Consider the following 16,747-nt stretch of genomic DNA (forward strand, 5'->3'; position numbering starts at 1 on the left):
TTCGTTTACTGTATTGACAAAAGTTGGGTTGGTGATCGTAAAGATTAAAACAAATCGTAGTTATCAAGACTATTTTAAAATACCAGGAAAAACATATAATACAACATATTTAAACCCACTGCAATCTTTTATTAGTTTGACCTTTCAACAGCAATTTACATATTTGCCTCCCTGGAAAATTCTCTCACAGACTGCCACTGTAAGAGTGGCTCAGACATCAGGGAGTCCAGTGCCCGAGCAGTGTTGGCGAGGTGCACAAAGCTGACAAAACTGTATCCCTGAGGGCGGTCGGTCACCCTGTGTCTGCAGACCTTCAGAGAGTAGATGGGACTGCGTGAAATGAAGGTTGTGAGCAGAAGGTCCTCGGTCACTTACGATCCCCCCACAAACAAACATGCTGGATTGTCGCTGATCCTCTCTACACAATACTGTTTGTATAACTAAAAATAAATCTGTCTACACAAAACTCTAATTAATGCCTTACATGAAAAAAATAAATTAAAAAATATAAAACCATAATTAGTAAATTAAAGCTGTGGCCTTTACAATTGACAACTACTTTGTGGAAATGTATATTAACCCTTAAATACTTGGGAATTTCACCAAACACTCTTAAATATTTGGGTCTTTAGAGACCCGGCACATGTATATCTATCACAAATGAATCTACAAAATGTCCAGAGAGTGTAACATTTTCCAAATATTTTCAAGACAATAAGAAAATAATAGAATAAAATATATTTTTATATATTTAGTTGTTTTATTTTTCATATTTCAAATAAAAAATGCAACAAATCAGGACAAATCTAGAACAGGATTCATTACTTTCACACTGAAATTTCATGAGATGCAATCATTTTTTTTTTTTTTGTCCACCTGTGAACACAAGAATGGAATCCAGTGGACTCTGTGGAACCAGCTCGATGACCTGGACTTTGCCGATGATCTTGCACTACTCTCCCACAGCCACCAGCAGATGCAGGAGAAAACAAATGTTGTGGCAGCTATATCATCGCAGGTAGAACTCAACATCCACAAAGACAAGACCAAGATCCTCAAGACCAACATCAGCAGTACCGAACCAGTCATCCTGAATGGAAGTCCACTCGAAGAAGTGCAGTCCTTCACCTACTTGGGAAGCATTACAGACCAGCTGGGAGGTACAGACGCAGATGTCAAGGCAAGGATCAGCAAAGCAAGAATGGCTTTCATACAGCTCAAAAACATTTGGAGCTCATAGAGCTGTCTTTGAAAACAAAGATTTGGCTGTTCAACTCTAATGTAAAGTCAGTACTGCTTTATGGGGCCGAAAACTGGAGATCGAAAAAAAACACCATCAAAAGAATCCAGACATTTATCAACAGCTGCCTTAGAAGGATTCTACAGATCCGCCGGCCAGACATTATCAGCAATACCAGTCTCTGGGATAGAACCAGACAACTTCGCAGAGAAAGAAATTCAGAAGAGAAGATGGAGATGGATAGGTCACACCCTGCGCAAACCACCAAACAACATCACTAGGCAGGCTTTGCAATGGAACCCCCAAGGAAAGCGGAAAAAAGGCCGTCCAAGAAACACCTGGCGACGTGACCTTGAGGCAGACATCACCAACATGGGATACAACTGGAGTCAACTGGAAAGAATGGCCCAGGACAGAAACCTCTGGTGATCTATTGTGGCAACCCATACCCCGAAAGGGGTGAGAGGGCCTAAGAAGAAGAAGAACTGGCTGTCAAACACATATCGAGCTACATGTAACACAGAAGATACGCATAAGATACACATAAGCTCTAAATAAGTCTAAATAGATAACCGACTTACATAATTTCAGTAGTACATCCAAATGATACATTACATTATTTATAAGACAAATATTAAGAAATACTAAAGAGGTGTGGGCACAGCTCCAAAAGAATGTATGAGGTACAGGGGGTGGAATAAGATATTAGGTCACTAAAGACCCGAGGTATGCATTTAAGGGTTTAAAAGAGTTTAAGTTCAATCCGTTTGATTTTCATGATTCTCTACAAAGATCTTGACCACAGCAAAACTAATATGCTATTAAGCACATTATATTTTTTTTAAAGAAAATCAATATTAATATAATTATTAAAATTAAATATATTAAAACCATAGCATATAGCCTTCATGTTGCAAAAATCATTAGAAAAATAGAGAACACAGAAATAAATGGAGAAATAAATGATAAATAAATAAACTGAAAAAATAAATTATTCATAAATATTTTATTAGTAAAATTAATGACATAACTACAAGTTTATTGTCTATTAGGCTGCCTTCACACTGCAAAGCTTATTAAGGTTTCAATAAATCATCATTTTGCACTGGGAAGAAAGTTTTGAACTATGAAACTTAAAGTATGTTTATAGTACATAGAATTCTTATTTCAAAATATTAAGGAAAATTCCTCATGTCATAACCCCTTTAAGGCCTATTTACACAGAGCCAAAATTCACAGCAAACAAGTCCTGTTGTGATTTCAAAAGTCCAATACACTGTATTCCCACTTTATTTCAAACTGACCCAGCATTTTCCGCACCATCAAAATGCATTTTACACTTTCTTATCATTAAATGCTCCATCTGATTTTTCTCTAGTGTATGCACCTTTAATTGATATGCCATGCCGCGCTGTATTTTCAGTGTCTTATGCCATGAGTGCAGCATTTAAGACATAGTGTTCAAAATAAGTTAAATTTATACATGGATCAATGTCAGTTTTAAAACAATAAACCAATCATATAAATCTGGGGACAGGATAAACATATTTAGAAATGGTAATTTAAGTGTTTATATTAGTAACGGTTAATGGGAGTTTATCCGCCTATAAACACGGTTTCTATTCATTACCGTGGAATTTAACTATTTTTTAATGCAACCTATTTTTTAACCTCATTGGTTTTTGTTTGTCTTCTGACCAAATGTCATTAAATCAAACCTGAGCTGCTGTTGGCATATTTGATTTAAACACCATCAATAATTTGATTTGAGAGTGGATAACGACATAATTTTCGTATTGACAGTATTTCATTTTTGGGTGAACTATTTGTTTAAGATGTTATTTATGACATTTGTTTACATCTTGACATTTGTTAGGGTGGAGTAGTATGGCACTCATGAGAAAATAATGTAAAAATAATAAATAAAGTACATCTACATACAGAATGTTTGACTGACTAAATCTTCTTTCATGCCAACCGGATTACTGTAAAAATATAGACAAATGTAAGGCAAATCAAATTAAAATGTAATTTTTGATTGAGAGATTATCTCTAAATTTTTAGATGTGTGAAGCAGAACTGAGATATGTAGAGACAACGTTAGTTTGAATTATGCCAAAGCTTTATAGAGCAGCAGGGTATTGGTTTACTGTATCTAACCACACAGAGGGCCAGTTCTCAATTTTGCACAATCTCAGTCTCATATTTGCTGAATGCTTAAATTTGATTAGCCTTGTCTAAATACCCTGCAGTCAGTAATTCCTTGTACCGTCTTTTGATAGGCTCCTTTGATCACAGCAGTAACAGCTGCATGGCCCTCCTGTGAGAATCTCATGGTGTGGTTGATGCGTTCTGTGATATTCTTTGTGTGTGTGCGAGTGTGTATGTTTGTGTCAGCCACAAGTTGTGTTCCCAGGCATGTTGTCTGTGTTCTTGGCAGGCTCCCACGCAAATCTCCAGTTTCATCTCTAGTCTTAACACAATCATGTCCTGTTTCACCATGTCCCCACACACCTGTCATCCTCATCTAAGGCTTCCCTATTCTCTCCAGTCTTAAGCTGCATTCCAATTCACAGGGTCTCTACAGTGTTTGGTGTTACCTACACACTAAGCAGGGATATCTGTAAAAGTTCACTTTACTTAACAAAATTCTTCATTTGGAATGTCCTGCAATGTTATCAAAGACAGTACTTGAGTTACAGAGATTAGGGGTTTTGTGTGTGATGACATAATATACTTATGTATTTTACAATTTGTCTTGGTTTTGTTTTTTGTTTTTTTGTTTTTTTGTTTTTTATTATTATTATTTATGCCATGGTAATAAAACAAATACATGTACACTAAATAATAATAAATAAAAAAAAATAAACTATAAAAATATTTGCTAGATTTACGCTGCTAAATAAGGTGAAAAGAGTGGAATAAGGTGGAAGATACTTTGAATTGGCTCAACTCTCATAGCTAAGAGAAGAAACATGCATTAGGAAAGAGGGAAAAACTGGAGCAGGTGTGAGGTTCTCCATCAGAGTATCTGACAGATGAGGCACTGAACTGTAAAATATACAGGATTGTAAATCCTGGTTCTGGATCAGCCCAAGACTATACTCTAAGGAAACTCAGTTACCATGGTAGGGTGCGAATCGATCACTATGGAGAGAGATGGGGAGGTCAAGTAAAGTTCAACCTTCTCTGAGTTTCATTTCCTGTCAGAGGGAAAAAGGAGGATTGGTCTACCAATGCGTGACAGTTTGGCAAATATGAATAAAGAGTAATGCTGCTCTAAGATAAGCACAGAGACACATGTTAAAAAAACGTTCTCATTGTGAAACTACATTGCAAAAATTGTTGTAACAGTGATAAATAGGACATACCCTTCTAGGGGGGAAAAAAACTGCTTAAGCGAGCTTAAAGGCCTTTCTTTTCATTAGACTACAATGAAAAATATTGTGTATTATGTGTAAAAGTAATAAACTAATACACATAATACACAATAAACTGTTAAGCATTGTATAGCTTATATGAGTGTGTTCAGGTTAACACATTATCTTGTATTACCATATATTTCCTATGTAAGAATTAATGGTTATTTTTTTTATTTGTGTACTATAATGTGCTTTTCTGAGTATAGTTAAATTGTTTTCCTTCTTTGAAATCTAAATTGAAATAATTTGATATCACGAGAAAAAGACACTACCGATAGCAGTAAAAGGCACACACAAAAAAGACATTTGATATACAGGTGCATCTCAATAAATTAGAATGTCGTGGAAAAGTTCATTTATTTCAGTAATTCAACTCAAATTGTGAAACTCGTGTATTAAATAAATTCAATGCACACAGACTGAAGTAGTTTAAGTCTTTGGTTCTTTTAATTGTGATGATTTTGGCTCACATTTAACAAAAACCCACCAATTCACTATCTCAAAAAATTAGAATATGGTGACATGCCAATCAGCTAATCAACTCAAAACACCTGCAAAGGTTTCCTGAGCCTTCAAAATGGACTCTCAGTTTGGTTCACTAGGCTACACAATCATGGGGAAGACTGCTGATCTGACAGTTGTCCAGAAGACAATCATTGACACCCTTCACAAGGAGGGTAAGCCACAAACATTCATTGCCAAAGAAGCTGGCTGTTCACAGAGTGCTGTATCCAAGCATGTTAACAGAAAGTTGAGTGGAAGGAAAAAGTGTGGAAGAAAAAGATGCACAACCAACCGAGAGAACCGCAGCCTTATGATTGTCTTCACAAGGACTTCACAAGGAATGGACTGAGGCTGGGGTCAAGGCATCAAGACACAGACATGTCAAGGAATTTGGCTACAGTTGTCATATTCCTCTTGTTTAGCCACTCCTGAACCACAGACAACGTCAGAGGCGTCTTACCTGGGCTAAGGAGAAGAAGAACTGGACTGTTGCCCAGTGGTCCAAAGTCCTCTTTTCAGATGAGAGCAAGTTTTGTATTTCATTTGGAAACCAAGGTCCTAGAGTCTGGAGGAAGGGTGGAGAAGCTCATAGCCCAAGTTGCTTGAAGTCCAGTGTTAAGTTTCCACAGCCTGTGATGATTTGGGGTGCAATGTCATCTGTTGGTGTTGGTCCATTGTGTTTTTTGAAAACCAAAGTCACTGCACCCGTTTACCAAGACATTTTGGAGCACTTCATGCTTCCTTCTGCTGACCAGCATTTTAAAGATGCTGATTTCATTTTCCAGTAGGATTTGGCACCTGCCCACACTGCCAAAAGCACCAAAAGTTGGTTAAATGACCATGGTGTTGGTGTGCTTGACTGGCCAGCAAACTCACCAGACCTGAACCCCATAGAGAATCTATGGGGTATTGTCAAGAGGAAAATGAGAAACAAGAGACCAAAAAATGCAGATGAGCTGAAGGCCACTGTCAAAGAAACCTGGGCTTCCATACCACCTCAGCAGTGCCACAAACTGATCACCTCCATGCCACGCCGAATTGAGGCAGTAATTAAAGCAAAAGGAGCCCCTACCAAGTATTGAGTACATATACAGTAAATGAACATACTTTCCAGAAGGCCAACAATTCACTAAAAATGTTTTTTTTATTGGTCTTATGATGTATTCTAATTTTTTGAGATAGTGAATTGGTGGGTTTTTGTTAAATGTGAGCCAAAATCATCACAATTAAAAGAACCAGAGACTTAAACTACTTCAGTCTGTGTGCATTGAATTTATTTAATACACGAGTTTCACAATTTGAGTTGAATTACTGAAATAAATGAACTTTTCCACGACATTCTAATTTATTGAGATGCACCTGTAATTATGGGACACAGTTGTCCAGCATCTGCAAAGAGCATAAAAAACTAGCATGGGTGCAATAACATGCAGTATTTTAACAAAGTTTAATTGAATAAGTTAAATTTATATTTATATATATATATATATATATATATATATATATATATATGGGATTGGGGGCCTGGGATGGGATCCTCCTCGTCACTATATATATATATATATATATATATATATATATATATATATATATATATATATATATATAAATAAATACAGAGGTGGACAGTAATGAAATACATTTACTTGAGTACTGTACTTAAGTACACTTTTTGAGTATCTGTACTTTACTTGAGTATTATTTTTTCTGGAAACTTGTGACTTTAACTTCACTACATTTGAAAGACAAATATCGTACTTATCACTACACTACATTTTTATCAAGGTCCTCGAGTAGAAAGTCATTACTATGTAGCAGCTTTGAAAATCAGTCGATGATTTTTTTTGTTTCTCTAAAACGTGATTGGTTTTTTGCAGGTGACAGACAGCCTATCAGTAATCTCTCTTGTAGGATCACATGTCGTGAAGTTCAATGATTTCCCAGCATTTTTTGAACACTGATCAGTTGGCAAAATGGAAGATGGCGGTTCCTCGGCGCAGTGCGCCATACTTAGAAAATATGTTCCAGTCTTCTGAAAATGTTAAAGATTCATTTTGTTTGAAATGTTTGCTTTGTTTGCCTAAAACAAGCCATATCACAGCCTTCAAAATCTCGCCGTCCAAACTACAGAAGTATAGTGAGGTATGTAAACTTTTAATTTCTTGTGAAAGCTTGAAATTATCTGTGCTTTAGAGCTAAAGTTTCAGTATGAAGTATGGTCGGTCAAATTATTTTTTATGGATTTGCCATAGCCTTGTGGATACACTGCTAACGCATAGGTAAGGTTCGACAATGATATTATTTAGCATGCAAAAGCGTGAATTCAAATGTAAATGAGCTTAAGAGTTAAATAAGTTAATATCTTGTAACTTTTATAGTTTTTGTTGTTGTTGTTGTTGTTGTTACCTTGCATAATTACTATAGTTATGTGTACAGCTGCACGATTAAATCATAAAAAGATTGTGATCTCAGTTCAAACAACCACACGATCTGTTTCCTAAATGTTAACGATTCGCCTGTCTATTAAACCTTTGACAAAAATCATACCGGAACATTCAAATCTGTGTTGGTGCTGCCGCTGAGCCAGAGAGAGCAGTTATCATGTATAGGTATGAAACAGCTTCATAAACAGTCTTTTCTACCACACAGTATCATTATTTCTTTCTGCGTTACAAATATTCAAATTATCACATCAGAAGTAGTGGGATAAAAGTTTACAGTTCGCATATAAACACTGATGTCTACGATCAAAATAGGGCAAGCTAGTCAGTGTATTCAGCAGGTTGCTTCAGAGGCATAAGGTATTGTAAGTATTACATACATCAATGCAACAATAATAAAACAATGCATTGACATAAAAAAGGAAATTTACTTTTGATACTTAAGTACTTTTAAAACCAAGTACTTCTGTACTTTACTTAAGTAAAAATCTGTCTTTACAACTTTCACTTGTAATGGAGTAATATTTGACAAGTAGTATCTGTACTTTCACTCAAGTAATGGAGTTGCGTACATTGTCCACCTCTGTATATATATATATATATATATATATATATATATATATATATATATATATATATATATATATTATTATTATTATTTATTTATTTTTTTAGCAGGGAAATAAATTTACAGCGCAAATACTCCAGGGGTGCTTGTGCATCAGCTTTAGAGGCTGGAAATGTCCTGGAAATGGAAAATATGATTGGTTAGCAAATATCCAATCGCGTCTGAAATGAACGTTCTGATTGGTCATTCAGCTTAGTCAGACTGTCTGTTTTGCCTGCGCCATCAGTTGCGCTCCCGCCTCCCGCTACTCTGTGCGCGTTTAGTGAAAATCTTTGTACACTTTTTAAAATAATAAGTAAAAAACAAAAAATTTTACTCAATAGTGCTGCGGCTAGGGTTGCCACTTTTGAAGTTTTAAAATAAGGGACACTTAAATGAGCTGGGGGGGGATCACGGCCCCTAACCACATCCTCCATAGTTTTAGCAATAAATGCGTTAAGAGTTCATATGTGTTATTAATAAAAATTGTATGCCCTTTCTTTAATGCTGAAATTAGAACTTTCCTGACCCTTGACTTAAAAAAAAAAAAAAAACATCTTTTACATGTTAAAAATATATTTATGTTTATCTTTTCGATTATTTGTCTCCTTTATCTTATTTATGTATACATTTTTGGTTGGTTAATACGTATTTTTTCTTCTTTAAACTGTACTCGTCTTTATGACTCAGTGATTGTATTCATACATTGTTTACTCTTATTGAACATTTATACAGAAAAAAATCCACAGTTTTAGCACCATTTGTGGACTTTTCAGACGGTCCTTTACCCACCATAAGCACATTTTCCAACTTATATTAATGTAAAATTAGCGATCTGGAACGATTTCACCATGACGCCATCTGACCAGCTTAAATACGGGACAAATCCCATATTGATTCGATACGGGGCGCATAATTTTATCTTTAAATATGGGGCGATCCCGTACTTTACGGGACGGGTGATAACCCTAGCTGCGGCATTGTGTTATTAGATTGAAAAGGTCCCGGGTCAAAAGCTTACTCGTTGTACTGGCGGCCATACACTATCGTTCAAAAGTTTAGGGTCACTTACTCATTTTTTCTTATTTTTTTTTTTTACATTATAGAATAATAGTAAAGTCATCACAACTATGGAATAATAGAAATGGAAATATGGGAATTATGTTGTGACTAAAAAAATCCAAAATAAATCAAAGCTATGTTATATTTTAGCATCTTCAAAGTGGCCACACTTTGCCTAGATTTAGTAGAAATGTGCTCTTGGCATTTTCTCAACCAACTTCTTGAGGTATCACCCTGGGATGCTTTTTAAACAGTATTGAAGGAGTTCCCATCTATATGCTGGGCACTTAGTGGCTGCTTTTCTTAACTATTCGGTCCAATTATTCCTCATCCATTTCAAAAACTTTTCTTTTTTTTTTAATACAATTTTTTTGTAATTAAATAAATTAATATGTTGGCACAATTATATTTTTGTCTACAAAACTAATTTCAAACATTTAAGCATACACCTTCAGATCAAAAGATTTTTAAGGTCATGAGAAACATTTCAGGCAAGTGACCCCAAACTTTTGAACGGTAGTGTACGTAACATCACTTATTTTAGGTGAGCATACGCAAAATCCTAAGCAAGAAAGGTCAGCATACGGTGTATGCCTGCGTATGCCCTAGACTACACTACTGCTTCTTCTCATCCGTGATGGGCGAATAGTAGACCAGCTAAAAGGTGCTTTGCGCCACCTACCGTACCTGGGTAAAACAGATTGTCGATTACGCCACCTATTTTAAATGTGTTAATGTACTAACAGCAATTATTCACCACGCTTTTATTTACATTTAAGCATTTGGCAGACGCTTTTATCCAAAGCGACTTACAGTGCACTTATTACAGGGAAAATCCCCCTGGAGCAACCTGGAGTTAAGTGCTCAAGGACACAATGGTGATGGCTGTGGGGATTGAACCAGCAACCTTCTGATGACCAGTTATGTGCTTTACCCCACTACGTCACCACCACTTCACTTTTATTGTGAAAGGGCCATTCATCTGTAATTCATTTTGCATTATTGCGTCACCTCTGGTGTGCAAAGGCCTTTATTCCTGCTGGTGGTCAGACTGTACGATATGATTCCAATGAGATTTTAAAAGCCATGGCTTTCCCAAATTGGTCCCAATTGTCCCTATTGACAGCATGGACCGTGTGTTTTATCTCATCTGCTGTCATAGGAGCAATCACACTGCACAGCTGCGACGCAAAATTTTACACTGCCAGAACTTAATTAGAGCCTGAGATTCATCAAAAAGGCAAAAATTCGGCCATCGGTGAACATGTCGCACTAAGCAATCAAAAGACTGTCGATTTTGCCCTACATAAAAAAATTATCTTTTACGATCCCCAAAATTTATATCAGACAAAATTGTGTTTATCTGGTCACCTAGTCTGGTCATGCTGGTCTGGTTTGCTTGTTTTAAGGGTTTTTTGGGCACTTGGTCAGGCTGGGAGACCAGGTACACCTGCTAAAACAAGCTGAAAGCCGTAAACCAGATTATGAAATGGGCATATGGTGGTTTCTGCTGGGAAATGCTTCACTGAAGTTTGAAGTATTTGTTCCAGCATGTATCGGTCTATCTGTTTAGGACTCAGCAAGGACATCCATTTTACAAGGATTTTGTTATTATCACATTTTTAATAGGTTGCTTATTCGTCAGATGCCTACACAGTGTTCTGAAAGAATTATTGGCCTTTAATTTAATTGGAGAATTCTTATAAATAAGAGTGTGCGAGAGCTGAAGAACTGAGAGACAATGTCTCACAATGTGTATGACAGCTGTTTTGAAAATGACTATGCGGATGTGATGTCCAAAAGTTTCTTGGCTACAGAACTGACAATATCTTTTAAGGATCCTTTTCAGGATCTCCTATTCATTTTTAATAGCTCTATTCGTTTTTCTCAAACAGTCACTGGTTCACTGTGTGCAGTGCACTCAAAAGAAGGACAGGAGAGATGTAACACTGTAATGACTCTGACGGCAGAGTAGAACAATCATTTTCAACAGCAATCACGAAGATTTCTGAAATGAAACAAGATCAAACAAAGTTTAATTTTGTCTGAATACCGTGAATTATTGATCAGACTGTTTAAGATGATTTTAGTTGTCATGAAGTACTTGTACTTGTGCATAAATGTAGGTCCATATCAGTGGTGTAGTAGTGTCTGAAGAGGTGGGCATACTGTGAATTTATGAAGGTGTAAGTTTAAGCACTTATCAGCAGCAGCGAGTGTCGCCATATTTCCGTTGTAAATCTTAACAACTGTTTTCAAACCTACTGAGATGCAGGAGTGCTCTGACATGACGGCTCTGTTTTTTGCTCGCAAGTAAATGTGTGCATAATGGGTTTAATGTATGTGTGTCCACGTGTGTGGGAGTGTGTGTGTGAGAGGGGGATTGGGGGTGTGAGAGTGTTTCCCACAGATATTTCAGATAATATAGAAACTCTTGTATTGATCAAGTGTATCTAGCTCTGATACAGCTCAAGCCTTCGTTGCTAGCTTGAAAACATCACTTTAGAACTAGAAACAGAGGATGCGCTGCTTTTCGGCATGTGTATGTGGGAGCAAGCGTGAGCAAGAGAGAGGGGGAGGGGTAGTGCGGTGCTTTCCATTATAGCTATGTGAGGCTATTAGGGCGAAATACATTGAAACATAAAAAGTTTCACATATTAAAAGATTTTTTGGATAATAGAAACTGTTGTATTGATCAAGTCGCGGGGGGTGCGGCTCTATTTGTTGGTCGCGACACGCGTCTCAATGTGTGTCTGTGTGTGTGTGAGCACATGTTTGTATGTGTGTGAGCATGTGTAAATGCGCGGGAGACGAGGGAGCTTTTCAACCGAAATTGAAATAAATGTAGGAAATAAGAAACATTGTATGACATTCTTAACCGATTTACTTTAACCAATGTCTTGTGGTAGCATGTATGGTGTGTATGAGACAAGAGCGAAAGAGAGAGAGAGAAAAAGAAAGGGAGCCCAAGGACGCTTTTCAATCGAAATTGAAATAAATGTAGGATATTATATTGTTTGTCATTCTTATCCGATGTACTAAACCAAGTTTTTTTTTTTTTAACTGGTTATTTTGTTGTGGTAGCCTGTAGGGCTCTTTGAAACAACTGAAATAATTTGGCGAAGTGATATGGAGCCGTTATGCGATCAAGACCTGGAACTACTTCATAGCCGTGCATTTACTGGAAAAATAATTGCACACCTTAGAATGTCCGTCAACCAATCAGAATCAAGCATTCAGCAGACCCGTGGTGTGTATATATATATATATATATATATATATATATATATATATATATATATATATATATATATATATATATTTGCGTTTAGCAGGGAAATAAATTTACAGTGCAAATTATGGTTACTCCAGGGATGCTTGTGCATCAGCATTAGATGCTGGAAATGTCCCGCCCCTTACTGAAATGGAAAATCTGATTGGTTAGCAAATATCCAGTATGCCTCCTGCTGCTCAGTGCGCATTTAGATAGAATCTCTAGCTGTGTCTCATTTCGAAGGCTGCGTCCTCCGGAGGCCGCATATGTTGGCCGCATACGTCAATGAGTCTGTCTCGTTTCAGAAAAGCAAGTGGGCCTTCAAATGTGAACTTCTTTCATGGGAATTCGGAGGATGCATGAGGTGTATCCTTTGTGGGCACTCACAACCCACAATTTTTTGCTTCAATGGAAATTAACATTTGTCTGAAAAAAATTATGCCAATTTGCCCAAAAATATGATGTTCAAATGCAAGTAATGTTAATTCCCAAGTTGAAGTACCTTAGTAGATGGGTACAAAGCAGGGCCATGCACAGACCTTTTCAGGGGCATGTGCTGAAACTGAAAAAGGAAAGCATAGTCTTCATGCTACTTGACTTGAAGGTGGTATGGTACACCTTCAGCTCTGTCTTCAGTTGCTGCTCCTCCTCAACACCATAATAGTCACACAGTGTGTGTATGGCTTGGGCAGCCTCTGTGTTTGGTGTGCCCACCCAGTTGTCATGAACTGTCAGGATGTGGAATGACTGCAGAATTTTCCCTGTGGGTATTCTCCCATCTTCTTTAAATCTTCTCCTGAGTTCCTCTGTGATTGTATTCAGGAAAGTGAAGAACACCTTGGCCCGGTAGAACTCCTCAACAGTTTGGAAAGTATGGCTGTCTTGAGTAGCTGTGGCACTATGCAGGTATCGTGCTGGCACTTTCCTTTTCCTTTCCTGGCCAGGAGGTACTGTGAGAATGTCGATACCTGCATCTTCTGCCTTTTCAATGGCTTTCTGCAATATGGTTTTAAATTCCTCCTCAGACCTCAGATTCTTCACTGTGTCCAGCACTCTGTCAGTTACTGTGTAGGCAGTGGAGAGATCCAGATCTTTTTGTTGCAGAGCATCAGAGGCCACTCCAGTTACCTGGAACACTGGGGTGGTGATTTCAAAGCAAACAAGGAATTCAAAGTCGATAGCTTTCAGGTACATCTTTGTATCCCCAGCAGCTGTGTTAGGTGGGTCTGACTCACTGATGTCTGTCAGCAGCTTGATTAAAGCTTTCAGAACCTGTTTGAGGGCCATCAGGGATCTTTCTCGGCAGGCCCACCGAGTGTCAGACAACTTCTGCAGCTCAACAACACGCTGACCAGGATACAAGGACTGCTGGCATTTTAAAAATGCTGTATGCCTCTTTGTGGAGCCGGTGCAGAAGACATACAGTTTCTCCACCAAGGAGAAAAATGTCACAAAGTGAGCACTGGACTTTGCACTCTCAACCAGGACCAGATTCAAGCAGTGTGCCTGGCAATGAACATAAAGAGCCTTTTCATTGTGTGTACGGATCCGGGACTGTAGACCTTTGTACATTCCGCTCATGTTTGTGGCCCCATCATATCCTTGGCCCCTGGTGTTCTTCAAGTCAAGTCCATTTTCCTGAAGAAGAGAGGTGACAACATTCTCCAGCTCTTTTCCTGTTGTGGACTCAACAGTGCAGACCTGGAGAAATGCTCCTTAATTTCCATGTCACTTATGTAGCGAACTACAAAGGAAACTTGCTCTTATTGAGAAACATCTGTGGTCTCATCCAGAAAGATGGAGAATATTTGAGCATCTTCGATTTGCTTCTGTATTTCCCTCCTAATGAAGGTACCCAAGGACCTTATCATGTCATTCTGGCTCCTGTTTGAGAGAAGGGACACTTTGGGTCAGGGGCAGACCTGGAAGAAAATTTGGCCCAGGATTTGGGGGGGGGGTGGGGTGGGGGTGGCACATTCTGCATAGCGCGGAGGCCCATGCAGCCCCATTTCGCAGCCAGCCCACCGGGCAAAGTCCCGGTTCTCCCAACGGCCAGTCTGTCACTGCTTTGGGCCTTTTCATGGAGGCCTGTTTTTCCTGGATGGCATCCAAATGCAGCTTCATTACGCTATCATACAGGGCCAATGTTTTCACAAGTTCAAGGAAGTTGCCTTGGTTGGCACTTGAGCTTGACACATCATCTCCTCTAAAAGCTTGCCCCTGTCGTGCCAGATACAAGGTGATGTCAATCAAATGTGTCGGGGGCCTGGGTAGCTCAGTGGTAAAAGACGCTGGCTACCACCCCTGGAGTTCGCTATTTCGAATCCCAGGGTGTGCTGAGTGACTCCAGCCAGGTCTCCTAAGCAACCAAATTGGCCCATTTGCTAGGGAGGGTAGAGTCACATGGGGTAACCTCCTCGTGGTTGCTATAATGTGGTTCGTTCTTGGTGGGGCATATGGTGAGTTGAGCGCGGATTCTGTGGTGGATGGCCTGAAGCCTCCACACACACTATGTCTCCGTGGTAATGCGCTCAACAAGTCACGTGATAAGATGCACGGGTTGATGGTCTCAGACGTGGAGGCAACTGGGATTCATCCTCCGCCACCCAGATTGAGGCAAATCACTACGCGACCACGAGGACTTAAAAAGCGCACTGGGAATTGGGCATTCCAAATTGGGTGAAAAAGGGGGAAAATCTCTCGTGTTGCTTTCCCCTGAATATCTGATGTATCAAAAGCAGCTTGTAGAGCTTTTTTGGAGTATATGTTCCATCTCACCATACTCATCATATGTGTATGGTGAGATGTGCTGGCATGTGCTGGCATGCTCTTTAATTTTTCCAATGGCACTCCTCCATGAGTGGAGTGAAGCAATTCAATGTTGATTAAAGTATAGGTCTACATGGTATCCAATATTGTATTGACATATTATGATATGAGCATGAATGGCTTTTAAAGATTACTTGATTTGTAATTATTTTTTAATTATTCTGATTGGTTACATAGGCTACTATTGTATTATTCAGTTAACATTTTTAAGTATATCATTGAGAAGAGGGGAAGGTAAAACTATGAGTCAAGTATTTTGCCAAACTATTTTGAAACATAATTTAAATAATTTTGTCCAACACAATTCCAGTCAAAATAGGAGATTCTAAGAAACTATAGCCTACCATTACTATAGCCTACCCAACCCAACTCCATAACATTTATCCTACCTGGTTAAAACTTTGATCCAGTGGAGGACCAGGGATGTTGATGGTCTCTTGAACGTCACTTATTCACTGCTCTACACTATCCCTAAAATTAGCCAGCAATGAGAAAATTAATAAAATATTGTGAAAAGTACAATTGCTATACCAAAGTAGTACATCCTATCTGATGTCCTTTCATTATCAGTTTCCCAAAATAAGTTAATGATTCAGAGCATCTCGCTTCCAACAAAGTCAGAAACAGCGTTACCATATATCTGAACTGCTGAAATTAATGTGCCCTACTGCAATTATGTTAATATATTTTGATTATTTCTTTCATGTATTTTTGTCCAGCTATAAGCATCCGGCAACATCGTCAGAAATAACCCCTAATTTTTATGAATGGAACTACTAGACTATAAAGCAATCCAATCCATTTCTGTGTTCATATAGTTACTAAATCGTACATGTAAATTTCCGTTTAACGCTACTAATGTATCAACTAGCTAGCTAATTATTTTCAGTCAAAAACCTTCTGATTTTATTTATCTCTGTTATCCGGGCAAAGCCAGTTGCAGCCAGTCGCTCACCAGAGCATGTGACGATTACACATAGGCCTGAGAATTGCTAGCTAAAATAATAGATGAGTGACGCTGAAACTCCACTTTGTCTCATGCACACAGGTCTGGCGAGCTCTGCGAGAAACGGCGGTAGAAAGACAAGTCTGCACATTGCACAAATGGACTGGGCAATTCAGATATATTTAGAACAACGACTTGCGGCTAGTGAGTAAAAAAAAAAAAAACAACACCACCACCAAAAATTGTACTTTGGAGTGTAAGGGCAAAAAGGGCATGTGCTCTGCATAGATTGATCCTTACCTGTGCACGTGTCTGGTACAGAGTATATAATATGTATAATTCTAGTAATATATAATTAAAATAAACTATTATAGACTAAAAGTTCACCTGTAAAATCTATTTTCTTTTCTCTCTATATCATT

This window comes from Myxocyprinus asiaticus, chromosome 17 (assembly GCF_019703515.2).
Source record: "Myxocyprinus asiaticus isolate MX2 ecotype Aquarium Trade chromosome 17, UBuf_Myxa_2, whole genome shotgun sequence".
In the NCBI taxonomy this organism is placed as follows: domain Eukaryota; kingdom Metazoa; phylum Chordata; class Actinopteri; order Cypriniformes; family Catostomidae; genus Myxocyprinus; species Myxocyprinus asiaticus.